Source organism: Dipodomys spectabilis, unplaced genomic scaffold, assembly GCF_019054845.1.
Source record: "Dipodomys spectabilis isolate Male_0828 unplaced genomic scaffold, ASM1905484v1 ptg000477l, whole genome shotgun sequence".
NCBI classification, from domain to species: domain Eukaryota; kingdom Metazoa; phylum Chordata; class Mammalia; order Rodentia; family Heteromyidae; genus Dipodomys; species Dipodomys spectabilis.
In genome coordinates this window covers 1,942,801-1,954,824 of record NW_024871154.1, presented here as the reverse complement: position 1 = coordinate 1,954,824, position 12,024 = coordinate 1,942,801, and the positions used below count along the sequence as shown (strand labels likewise).

At 44.2% G+C, this 12,024-nt stretch overlaps 1 protein-coding gene across 1 annotated transcript in view; it reads left to right on the top strand.

The window, feature by feature from the left end:
- Nucleotides 1–3,782, top strand: part of Acvrl1 (activin A receptor like type 1) — a 37,086-nt gene extending 33,304 nt beyond the window's left edge. The window contains exon 10 of the mRNA XM_042668789.1: nucleotides 3,749–3,782. The gene's annotated coding sequence lies outside the window, so the exon portion shown is untranslated. The remainder of the gene's footprint in view (nucleotides 1–3,748) is intronic.
- Nucleotides 3,783–12,024: the final 8,242 nt, after the last annotated feature.

Here is a 12,024-nt window from a genome sequence, read left to right as displayed (position 1 = left end):
CCACTAGCCTCAAATCTCAGCTTCCTGAGTTACTAGGATTACAAAAGTGAGCTATCAGTGGCTGGTGCTTTAGTTCTTTTTCACATTTTTGCCCATAGTCAGCTCAGACTGTTATCCTCCTATGTGGTCTCCCACATAGCTAGGGCATGTATGAATCATAGGTCTATCTGCAAGATAGAATCTCAATAACTGTTTCTCTGGGCGGCCTCAATCCTTCCTGAGTAGGCTGGGATTATAGGCAGAGCCACCAGGTCCAGCACTTTTTTTTTTTTTTTTTTGACAGCATCTTGCTGTACTGCCCAGATTAGCCTTGAACTCTTGGGTTCAAGTCTATTTTTCTTTACTCTTCATGACTTTCCACTCTCTGATTGAGTACTCAGCCTACCTTGCTCTATTGGGCCATTCTCACCAGTAACTTGCTACAGACGGAACCTTTGAGCCCACACTCCAAACTCTCTTCCTCTGTCCTGTCCCCTTTATGGTCACATATATTGGAAAAAATCTGCTTGCTCACCTCCTACTCATTCCTCAGCCCACTGCCTTCTGGCTTTGCCATGGAAACTGATCCTTTGGAGGTTACCACTGGCCTCCTGGTTGCTAAATCTAGTGGATCCTTCGCAGCCCTTCCCTATTTAGCTGGCCCCTCAGCACTACAACTGCCTCTGGCTTTTCAGGTACCTCGTGCTGGTCTCCTCTACCTCCTGAGGTCAAAAGCTCCTTCTCTTGGTTGCCTCTGGATCCAGTACTGTCCTTCCTGGTACTCAGGCTAGGCCTTCTTCTCTCTCTGCATCACACCCCTCCTGGGTGAGTTCAATGCACCTTGGCTTTGATTCTTACAAATGTCCAACAGATCTGTTTCTGGTTGAGCCTCCCTTCTGAACTCTTGCCCTCAAGCCTCTGCTCTTTGTGGACGGCTATTTGGAGGCCCCTAGGCATTTCAAACTCATTACATCTGACACAGGACTGCCCAAATCTGCCGCAACTCCAGAGTTCAGGCAATTCTTCCTAGCTCAACATATGCTTCATTCATAACTTTCTATTCCCCCACTTCAATTAGTTGAACACAGTCTTATCTGTTTTGACTGTCAGTCACCTCTCAAGCCCCAGCTATCTCTCTCCATTCCTTGCCAGCATTCTCATGTATGTCAGCAGAAATCTCACTTGGTTTCCAAGTAGATTTGGGTTTTTTTTTGTCTTGTTTTGTTTCTTTGTTTCATGCAGTATTGGACTTGAACTCAAGGCCTTGCATTCTCATTTGGTGTGCGCACACACATGTGTGTGTGTGTGTTTTGCTCAAGACTAGTGCTTTAGCACTTGAGATACAGCTCCACTTCCAGTTTATTTGTTTGTGTGTTGGTTTTCTGGTTAAAATAAGAATGTCATGGAATTTTCTGCCTGGGCTGGCTTTGAACTGTGATCCTCAGATATCCCAAGTAGTAGGATTATGGATGTGAGCCACCTGCTCAAGCTCTGCAAATATTATATCCAGATCCCTCCAGTCCTTCAGCATCAGGTTGATTGGCCGGACTCCCTCCCCAGAATGTCACTGACCTCAGGCAAAAGTCCTAAGTCCTTGTTCACAGGATCTTATCACTTCATCTGACCTGACCTGCCTCTTAAGCCGGAACTTTCTCCACAGCCCCTCCCTCCCTCTTCCTGGTTCAGCCTTATAGGACTTTTCTGCACCTTAGCTCTCTAGTTCCTTTTTGCCTGGAGGCCTTCTGATGTACTATCTGCTCTGCTCCTTTAGTAAAAGAATGAGAGATGTGAAGACCTTGGAAAGAGATGGATGTGGTTTGAATTCCAGTTCCATTGTTTCTAGATAATGTAACTGTCTTTTTTGTTGTGCTTTGTTTTGTTTTTAGTCAGTTGTGAGGCTTGAGCTCACGCCAGGGTGCAGTCCCTGAGCTTTTGTGCTCAAGGCTAGTATTCTGTCAATCTCTTTGAGCCACAACTCCACTTCCAATTTTCTGGTCATTAATTAGGGTTAGGAGTCTTATGGACTTTCCTGCCTGGGCTGGCTTTAGACCACAACCCTCCTATCTCAGCCTTCTAAGTAGATAGGATTACAGGCTTGAACCATCAGTGCCTGGCTTTTCTTTTTTCTTTTTCTAAAGTTAATCCTGGGCCTTGAACTCAGGGCCTGGGTACTGTCCCTGGGCCTTTTTGCTCAAGACTCGTGCTCTATCACTTGAACTACATCTCCACTTTGGATTTTGTTTTGGTAGTTAATTAGAGATGAGTCTCATGGACTTTCCTGCCCGGTCTGACTTTGAACCTTGATCCTCAGAGCTCAGCCTCCTGAGTAGCTAGAATTACAGGCCTGGGTGAGCCACTAACATCCAGCCTCTAAGCTGTATAACCTTAAGCCTGTTGACCAATCTCTTTGCACCTCAAGTCTTCATCTGCAGAGAGAGAAAGACATAATAAAACCTACCATATTTTCTGGGTGCTGGTATCTCACACCAACTAAGGCTAAGATCTGAGGATGAGGATCTCAATTCAAAGCCAGACTGTCTGGTCAGGAAAGTGCATGAGATTTTTATCTCCAATTAACCAACAAAAAGCAGGAAGTGGAGATGTGGCTCAAATGGTAGGGCTCCAGTCTTGAGCAGAAAAAGCCAAGCAAGAGCCTGAGTTCAAGCCCTAGTACTATCACACACACACACACACACACACACACACACACACACAACTTACCATGCCTAACATGCATTATTTTTTCTCTTCATCCACAAGACCTACCCTTACACATCTACACTGGGTACTGCCCCCTTCATCTCTACTCATACAGATGGTGGTAGCCTCAGGCAGCTACATGCTATGTCCAGCATGACACAGAGGCTGGGGCCTGACATCAGCCCTATTTCCTACTAAGCATTAGGATCCAGAGAGACTTAGACCAGCCTCTTCTGTGTGGCTAGATTGCCACAGACCCATAGGCTCCCGGGAGAGCAGAGAGAGCTGGTCTGAACTGAAGGTGGAGGCAGGTACCTGGACAAAGCAAGGTCATAAGGAGAAAGACAAAGACAAACAGAGAAAGGTCTTTGTAAATCTGATACCCTGCTTCCAGCCACTGACTGAGGCCAGCTGTATTAAGTCTGTCAGAAACCCCTGCATCCTGATACTCCACGGCCAGCAGTGGAGGGAAGGGGATTTCCCTTCATTAACTAGATTGGATATAGATTTCAATGACTAAAACCAATCAAATCCTAAGTAATGTACCTACCTTATGAAAAAGTCATTGTGAAAATTGGAAATGAGCTATGTACATATAAAGTAGATATTTAGTAAATTATCTTATTACTATTGTGTACTAAAGGAATGCATGAAGAGAGGTCTGAGGAGAGGAATTGGAACTCCCTTGAATCTTTCCTTATAATTGTTTCAGAAATGGAGTCCAGTGTGTATTCACTATTGATCCTGTGAGAGAGAGAGAGAGAGAGAGAGAGAGAGAGAGAGAGAGAGAGAGAGAGATAATGTGTGCATATGTGTGTCTATATATATATAATATTTTTTCTCCTGAGACAGGGTCTATGTTTCTCAGTATGGTTTCAAACTCCTTGGTGAAAACAGTCCTCCTGCTTAGCTTCTCAAGTACTGGAATTACAGACATTTACTACTGGATCAGCCATTGATAGCTAGATAGTAATAGAGATATAATTGAAAAAGCAAAGGATCGTATATTAGCCAATTTTGAAAAAGAGGTAAAAAATTGCACGTAACCACACTTTACTTAATTAAAATTCTGTGTGTGTGTGTGTGTGTGTGTGTGTGTGTGTGTGTGTGTGTGTGTGTATGTATAGTTGAGCTTGAACTCAGGGCCTGGGCACTATCCCTTACCTTTGTTTTTCAAGGATGGCACTCTACTTCTTGAGCCACATCTCCATATTCTTTTTGATTTGCTAATCTTGGACTTGATCTCATGGCCTAGGTGCTGCCCCTGAGATTTTTGTTCAAGGCTAGCACGTTATAATTGATCCACAGCTCCACTTCTGGATTTTTGGAGATAAGAGTCTCAGGAAATTTCCTGCTGGGGCTGGCTTCAAACCACAATCCTCAGATCTCAGCCTCTTGAATAGCTAGGATTGCAGGTATAAGCCACTGGCACCCAGTTGCAATTTTTTTCTTGGTATACATAATTTCCATACTTATAATCATGTTGCACATTCCATTTTGTGTCTAGTATTTCTCATTTAGCATCTCATAAGCATGAAAATATTTCTACATAATTTATTATCTTTTAGTGATTTTATGATACTTAATAGAGTATATCATATACTTTATAAGCTATTCCTTATAAAGATGTGCTTTCCTCTTTTGCTATCATAAATCATTTTGCAATGTTTATCTTTGTAGATAAGGTTAATTTCTTTTCTTTTTTTCTGTCTTCTCTTCTCTTCTTGTGAAGCAGTATTTTGTCTTGTTTATAGCAAAGGCTAGCTAAAGAATCACTGTGTAACCCAGACTAGACTTGAACTCTCAATCCAACTGCTTCAGCCTCTGAATGCTGGCATTACAGGCTTATGCCACCATTTAAATTCTCACCTTTTGCCTAGGTCTAGTCTTAGATCCATGAGTTCCTGAGATTACAGATCAGCCATCTGCCATCATGTGTTCATCCTTCCTTCCTTCCTTCATCTTTCTTTCTTTCTTTCTTTCTTTCTTTCTTTCTTTCTTTCTTTCTTTCTTTCTTTCTTTCTTTCTTTCTTTCTTTCTTTCTTTCTTTCTTTCTTTCTTTCTTTCTTTCTTCTATCTTCCTAGCTCCATACTGGGGCTTGAACTCAGTACCTAGGTACAGTTCCTTAGCTTTTTTTAATCAAAGCTAACTGGTTCCAGCTTTTTGCTGGTTAATTGGAGCTAAAAATCTCATGGGCTTTCCTAAGGACACTGACTTTGAACTGTGATCCTCTGATCTCAGCCTCCTGAGTAGCTACGGGTGTGAGCCACTGGTGCTCTGCTCTATCCTATATTTTAAATGTACTTTTCTTTAAAAAAAAAAAAAATTAGTGGAGTACCAGTGGCTCTTGCCTGTAATCCTAGCTACTCAGGAGGCTGAGATCTGAGGATCTGGGTTTAAAGCCAGCCTGGGCAGGAAAGTCCATGAGACTCTTATCTCCAATTAGCTACCAGAAAACCAGAAGTGGTGCTGTGGCTCAAGTGGTAGAGTGCTCCTTGAGCTGAAATGCTCAGGGACAGTGCCCAGCCCAGAGTTCAAACCCCACAATCGACAAAAACAAAGAAAAGAAAAGAAAAAGAAAAAAAGATAAGCCTATGTTAATTGTATGAGAGATATCTCATTATGGCATATCTATGTGTGCATATAATGTATATATAATGTATTCCCAACCTTTCCCTCTCTTTTACTCTCCCTTATCTCCCTCCCCCCACCTTTTCTTTCTTTCTTTCTTTTTTTTTTTTTTTTGTTGGTCATGGGGCCTGAACTCTGGGCCTGGGCACTGTCCCTCAGCCCTTCAGCTCAAGACAAGCGCTTTACCACTTGAGCTACAGTGCCACTCCCGGTTTTCTAGTGATTTATTGGAGATAGGAGTCTCACGGTCTTTCCTGCTGGGGCTGGCTTTGAACACAGATCTCCGCCTCCTGAGTAGCTAGGATTACAAGCATGAGCCACCGGCGTCCCGCTTTTTTTTTGTTTTTTTTTTTTCGGTCATGGAGCCTGAACTCTGGGCCTTAGCACTGTCCCTTAGCTCTTCAGCTCAAGGTTAGTGCTCTACCACTTGAGCCACAGTGCCACTTCCAGCTTTTTCTGCATATGTGGTGCTGAGGAATTAAACCCAGGGCCTCAGCCATGCAAGGCAAGCACTCTACCACTAAGCCACCTTCTCAGCCCCTATCTTTTCTTAAAACAATTTCAACAGGTTGCATATGTGCATATAAAGCATTTGGACCATGTTCACCCTCATTCACTCTCTCTACTCAACCTCTCCCAGCCAGCTGATACTAACTTATAACAGTGCCTGTTTTACTTTCCTGTCATTAATTTTTTATTGTATATTAACCATACCAAGGGTACATCATGGGATTTTGCAAGTGCATACATTATATTTTAATCAGCATAACCTCTATTTTTGCCAGGCACCATTGGATCATGCCTATAATTCTAACTGCTCAGGAGGTTGAGATCTGAGGATCTAAGTTTGAAGTCAGCCTAGACAGAAACATCCATGAGACTCTTGTCTCTAATTAACCACCAAAAGGCCAGAAAAGGAGCTGAAGCTCAAATGATAGTGCATCATCCTTGAGCAAAAAAGCTAAGCAAGAGTGCAAGGCCTTGAATCAAGCTCCAGTACTATCATCATCATCATCAAATTAAAAGAATAATCTCTATTCTAAATGTACTTTTGCTAATTTTTTTAATCACAAAAGTAATATGTGAGCCAGGCACCAATGGCTCATACCTGCAATCCTAGCTACTAAGGAGTCAGATTTGATGATTGTGGTTCAAAGCCAGCTCAGGCAGGAAAGTCTGCGAGACTATTATCTCCACTAAATTACCCAAAATGCCAGAAGTGGAGCTGTGGCTCAAATGGTAGAGTGCTAGCCTTGAGCAAAAGAAGCTCAAAGTCAGAACCCAGGCTCTGAGTTCAAGTTCCAGGACCAGCACAACAACAAAAAAAAGAAAAAAAGTAAAAAGAAAAAGTAATACATAGTCATTTTTTTTTGTTTTATTTTTTTTTTAATTTTTAATTTTTTATTGTGAAAATACTGTACAGAGGGGCTACAATTACATGGGCAAGATAATGAGTACATTTCTTTTTTTTTTAATTTTATTTTATTTTATTTGTGAACATACTGTACAGAGGGGTTACAATTACATGGGCAGGATAATGCATACATTTCTTACCAAGCATTGCAGCCTCCTCCTTTGTTTACCCTTCACCTCCCTTCCCAGCCTCCCCCTTCCCCCCCACCCAAATATACCCCCCTTCCCCCCCCACTCCGACATTGTAAAGCTGGTTTTGACATGACATTTTGTACTTCTCATTGTTGCAACAGGTACACCTGAATTCTTAAACGACTTGTTTGTCCCCGTCTCCTCCACATGTTATACTGACATCAAATATAGTCATTTTTGAATATGAAAGAATATATTTCCAATTTCACCAGGCAGAAGGAACTCAAACATTTGGGTCTGCATCCTTCCATCTCTCTTATGCATAATTTTAGATTTAATGGCATATATTTTAGTTTTTTTATTTTTTATTTTTTGGGTCCCCAGTTGTGGGGCCTGAACTCTGGGCCAGGGCGCTGTCCCTCAGCTCTTTAGCTCAAGGCTAGCGCTCTACCACTTGAGCCACAGCGCCACTTCCAGCTTTTTTCTTTTTGCTTATGTGGTGCTGAGGAATCGAACCCAGGGCCTCATGCATGCAAGGCAAGCGCTCTACCACTGAGCCACCTTCCCAGCCCTTTATATATATAATTTTTTGGGGGGATCCGGTCATGGGGCCTGAACTCTGGGCCTGGGCACTGTCCCTCAGCTCTTCAGCTCAAGGCTAGCACTCTACCACTTGAGCCACAGCACCACTTCCAGCTTTTTTCTTTTTGCTTATGTGGTGCTGAGGAATCAAACCCAGGCCTCAGGCATGCAAGGCAAGCACTCTACCACTGAGCCACCTTCCCAGCCCTTTATATTTTTATTCTAATTGTATATCATAAACATCTTTTCATGTCATTAAATTTGGGGGGAGTTGGGGAGGTGTTGCTTGAGATTAAACTCAGGGCTTAATAAATGCTAGGCACATGTTCTACCATTGAGCTTCAACCGAATCCCTATTAAACTTTCTACAATACTTTGTAGGGATGTACCTTATATGAACAATCTCTCTCTCCCTCTCTCCCTTTCTCCCTCTCCCTCCCTTCCTCTACACCCCCCCCCCAACTCCCTGCTATTTCTCTCTCCATGGTACTGGGGCTTGAGTCAGGGCCTTGAATTCTTCTCTTTGCTTACAACTAGCACTCTGACTCTTCAGCCAAAGCTCCACTTCCAGCGTTTTGTTGATTACTTGGAGATAAGAATCTCTCAGATTTGTCTGACTGGGTAGGCTTTAAAGTTTTTGCTTCTTAGCTAGGCACTGGTGGGTCATGCCTGTAAGCCTAGCTGCTTAGGAGGCTGAGATATGAGAACTGCGGCTCAAAAGCTAGCATAGCCGAAAAAGTTCCTATGAAACTCTTATCTCCAATTAACCACTCAAAAACCAGAAGTAGCATTGTGGCTCAAGTGGTAGAGCACTATCCTCGAGCATAAAGGGATCCTGAGTTCAAGCCCCATGACTGACCAAAAAAAAAAAATTTTGAGCCTCAGATCTCAGCCTCCTGAGTAATTGGGATTATCTGTGCGAGCCACTGGCACCTGGCAAGACTGCCTTTTTTTTTCTTCCGGTCCTGGGGCTTGAACTCAGGGCCTGGACACTCAGGGCCTCTTTGTGCTCAAGGTTAGCACTCTACCACTTGAGCCACAGAGCCACTTCCAGCTTTTTCTAAGTAGTTTATTGGTGATAAGAGTCTCAGGGACTTTCCTGCACAGGCTGGCTTCAAACTATGATCCTTAGATCTCACCCTCCTGAGTAGCTAAGATTACAGGTGTGAGCCACCAGTGCCTCACTCACTTTTGTTTGCTTGTTTGTTCGTTGTTGTTGTTTTGTTTTTTTGGTCAGTTGTGGGGCTTGAACTCTGGGCCTGGGCACTGTCCCTCAGCTTTTCAGCTCAAGGGTAGCACTCTACCACTTGAACCACAGCATCACTTGCAGCTTCCTATATGGTTTATTGGCGATAAGAGTCTCATGGACTTTCCTGCCTGGGCTGGTTTTGAACCACAATCCTCAGATTTCAGCCTCCTGAGTAGCTAGGATTATAGGCGTGAGCCACTGGTGCCCGGTTGACTGCCAGTTTTTAATGTCACCTTACCTCTAAATCAGGGATAACAATGGCACCTATTTCATATTTGTTAATTCCCAATATACCTATCAACCACATTTGAACCACCCAGCACAGAGCTGGTGCTCACATATTTGTGGTCCTTGTCCCAGGACCCAATCCCTGTGCAGAACTCCTGTCCCAGCTTGCCCTGCCTGTGGCTTCAGGCCAGCTTTTCTTTACAGTAAAATCTGGTTTTTCTCAAAGCTGGTCCTTCCCAGGCGTGCTGTTGTCATGGGAACCTACAGATCCGCTTCACTTTGGGGGAGAAAGGGGTTGTTGATTAAGAACAGCCACTACAATAGTGGGATAGCCATATTCTACCTCCAGAGCAGAGCCAGCCAGTGGGGGCTGGGCGAAGTCTGTCTGTGAGGGTTCACTCTTGTATCACCTGTACACAGTGCTCAGTGGGCCCTTCAGTGAAGAGCCATGGCTGGGTGGGCAAAATCCCGTGGATTCAATCCTGTCTGCCACCATTTCTCTATCATCTTTTCAAAAGCAGAACCCTATCCAGGCACCAGTGGTTCATGCCTGTAATCCTAGCTACTCAGGAAGCTGAGATCTGAGAATCATGGTTCAAAGTTAACCTGGGTAAGAAAATCCATGAGCTGGGCCTAGGAAGGTGGCTCATTGGTGGAGCGCTTGTCTTGCATACATGAGGCCCTGAGTTCGATTCCTCAGCACCACATAAGCAGAAAAAGCTGGAAATGGTGCTGTGGCTCAAGTGGTAGAGCACTATCCTTGAGCTGAAGAGCTGAGGGACAGCGCCCAGGCCCAGATTTCAGGCACCATGACTGGCAAAAAAAAAAAAAAAAAAGAAAATCCATGAGCCTCTTTATCTTCAATTAAGCACCTAAAAAACTGGAAGTAGAGTGGTGGCTCAAGTAGTAGAGCACTAACTCTGAGCCAGAAAAGCTCCAGGGACAGCATCCAGGCCCTGAGTTAAAGTTCTAAGACTGACACATGCACGCGCATACACACACACACACACACACACACACACACACAAAACAGGGCTCAGTGCTGAACATCATTGTGTGGCTAACCAATTGCTTGGCTGAGAATCTAGGGCTTTATAATTAACTTGCCAGTCCTCTTCATCTTCAAGACAATGAGTCTACAGAGCAGGTATGGTAAGTGCTATTTCACAAATGGGCAAATAGAGGCCTAAGAACTCCCAAGTGAAATCCTGAGTCATTTAGCCAGTAAAACATGGAACCAGCACCTGGAAGCCAAATCTTTTGATCTGTGTCATTACCCTCAGATGCAAGAGATTGCAAAGAGACTGCAGGGAGTCATATGGAGGAAGGAAAAGGGACCGAGAGCTAGTCCCCAGAACTTGGCATGCCCCTGGATTGTTCATTGAGAGGTGATGGAGGGGGAGAAGGCTCACACTCACACATCTAAAATTCAATTCTTGAAAAGGTAGAGTGTGTGCATGTATGTGTGTGTGTGTGATAAAAACAAACAAAAAACCTGTCTGCTTCAATGCCAATATCAATGACTTCTCAGCTATAACTCTTATCTCTGCAGCCCTTTTTTTTTTTTTTTTGGTTGGTTGGTTGTGGGGCTTGAACTCTGGGTATGGGTGCTATCCTTCAGCCCCTTAGCTCAAGGTGAGTGCTCTACCACCTGAACCACAGCACCAATCCCAGTTTTCTGGTGGGTAACTGGAGATAAGAGTCTTACGGATTTCCTGCCTGGGCTGGCTTTGAACCATGATCCTCAGATCTCAGCCTCCTGAGTAGCTAGGATTACAGATGTGAGCCACCAGCACTTGGCTCTCTGCAGCTTTTGCAAATTGATAAAGGATGGTTTTTGTCTATCCTTGTGCACATTTTGCAAGAGTAAAAGCTGTTATTCCTATATTACATATAAAGAACCCGAAGATCAGAGAAGTTAAGTGATAGGCCCCATGCCATAGCTAATAAGTAATAAAGCTGGGGTTTGAATTCAGATCTGTCTTTGTTCCCCCAAGTTGAATGAAAATAGATCTGGACCTTAATACCTTCCTATAGGTTCCAGGAGAAAGGGCGTGACTTGTTGACATAGTTTAAGGGATGAGAGTTGGGCACCTTTCTGTGCTTTGGTGGTGTGCCAATTTTTTTCCAGTGTATATATACGTATGCATTCTGTCTCTGTCTGTCTCTGTCTCTGTCTGTCTCTCTTTCTCTCTCTCTCTCTCTCTCTCTCTCTCTCTCTCTCACACACACACACACACACACACACTGGAGCAGGCACAGACAAACTGTCTGCCTACTAGAAAGTGTCTGCCTGCCTAGACACTGGCCCCCTTCTGAAGGCAGCAGTGGGCCCGCCTACTCACAACAGGCCTAAAGGCAGGTAAGCCTACCCACCCAAACCTGCTTGCCTCACCTGGGAGAGGCTGCTAGAAGGTGTATTTCCCCACCCTAGCTCCTTCTGTGTAACCAGTCCAAGGGTTGCTAAAGGAGGTGAGGCCACTGAGAGATTTTAGGTTTTTATTTGTAAACAAAGTAGGGATTCTCAACATGAGAGCTCAGTGCCTAGAGTTTGGGGATAGGAAAGGTTCTGTCACTTTAAAGGACATTTTTCCTACTATTCTTCCAGTGTTGTTGTTGGTGGTGGTGGTAGTACCAGTCCTGGGGCTTGAACTCAGGGTAGGGCCTGGGTTCTGACTCTGAGCTTTTGTGCTCAAGGGAAGTGCTCTACCACTTGAGCCACAGCTCATGTCCAGCTTTTTTTGGGGGTGGGTAATTGGAGATAAAAATCTCAGTGATGGGGCTGGGAAGGTGGCTCAGTGGTAGAGTGCTTGCATCGCATGCACGAGGCCCTGGGCTCGATTCCTCAGCACCACATAAGCAGAAGAAAAAAAAAAAAAAATCTCAGTGACTTTGCTGCCTGGGCTGGTTTCAAACTGTAACCCTCAGATCTCAGCCTCCTGAGTTGTTAGGATTACAAGTGTAAGCCACCAAGGCCAGGCTTAACTGGTTTTTGTTGTTGTTGTTGTTTGTTTGTTTTTTTGGTCGGTCATGGGGCTTGAACTCTGGGCTTGGGCACTGTCCCTGTGCTCTTCAGCTCAAGGCGAGTGCTCTACCGCTTGAGCCACAG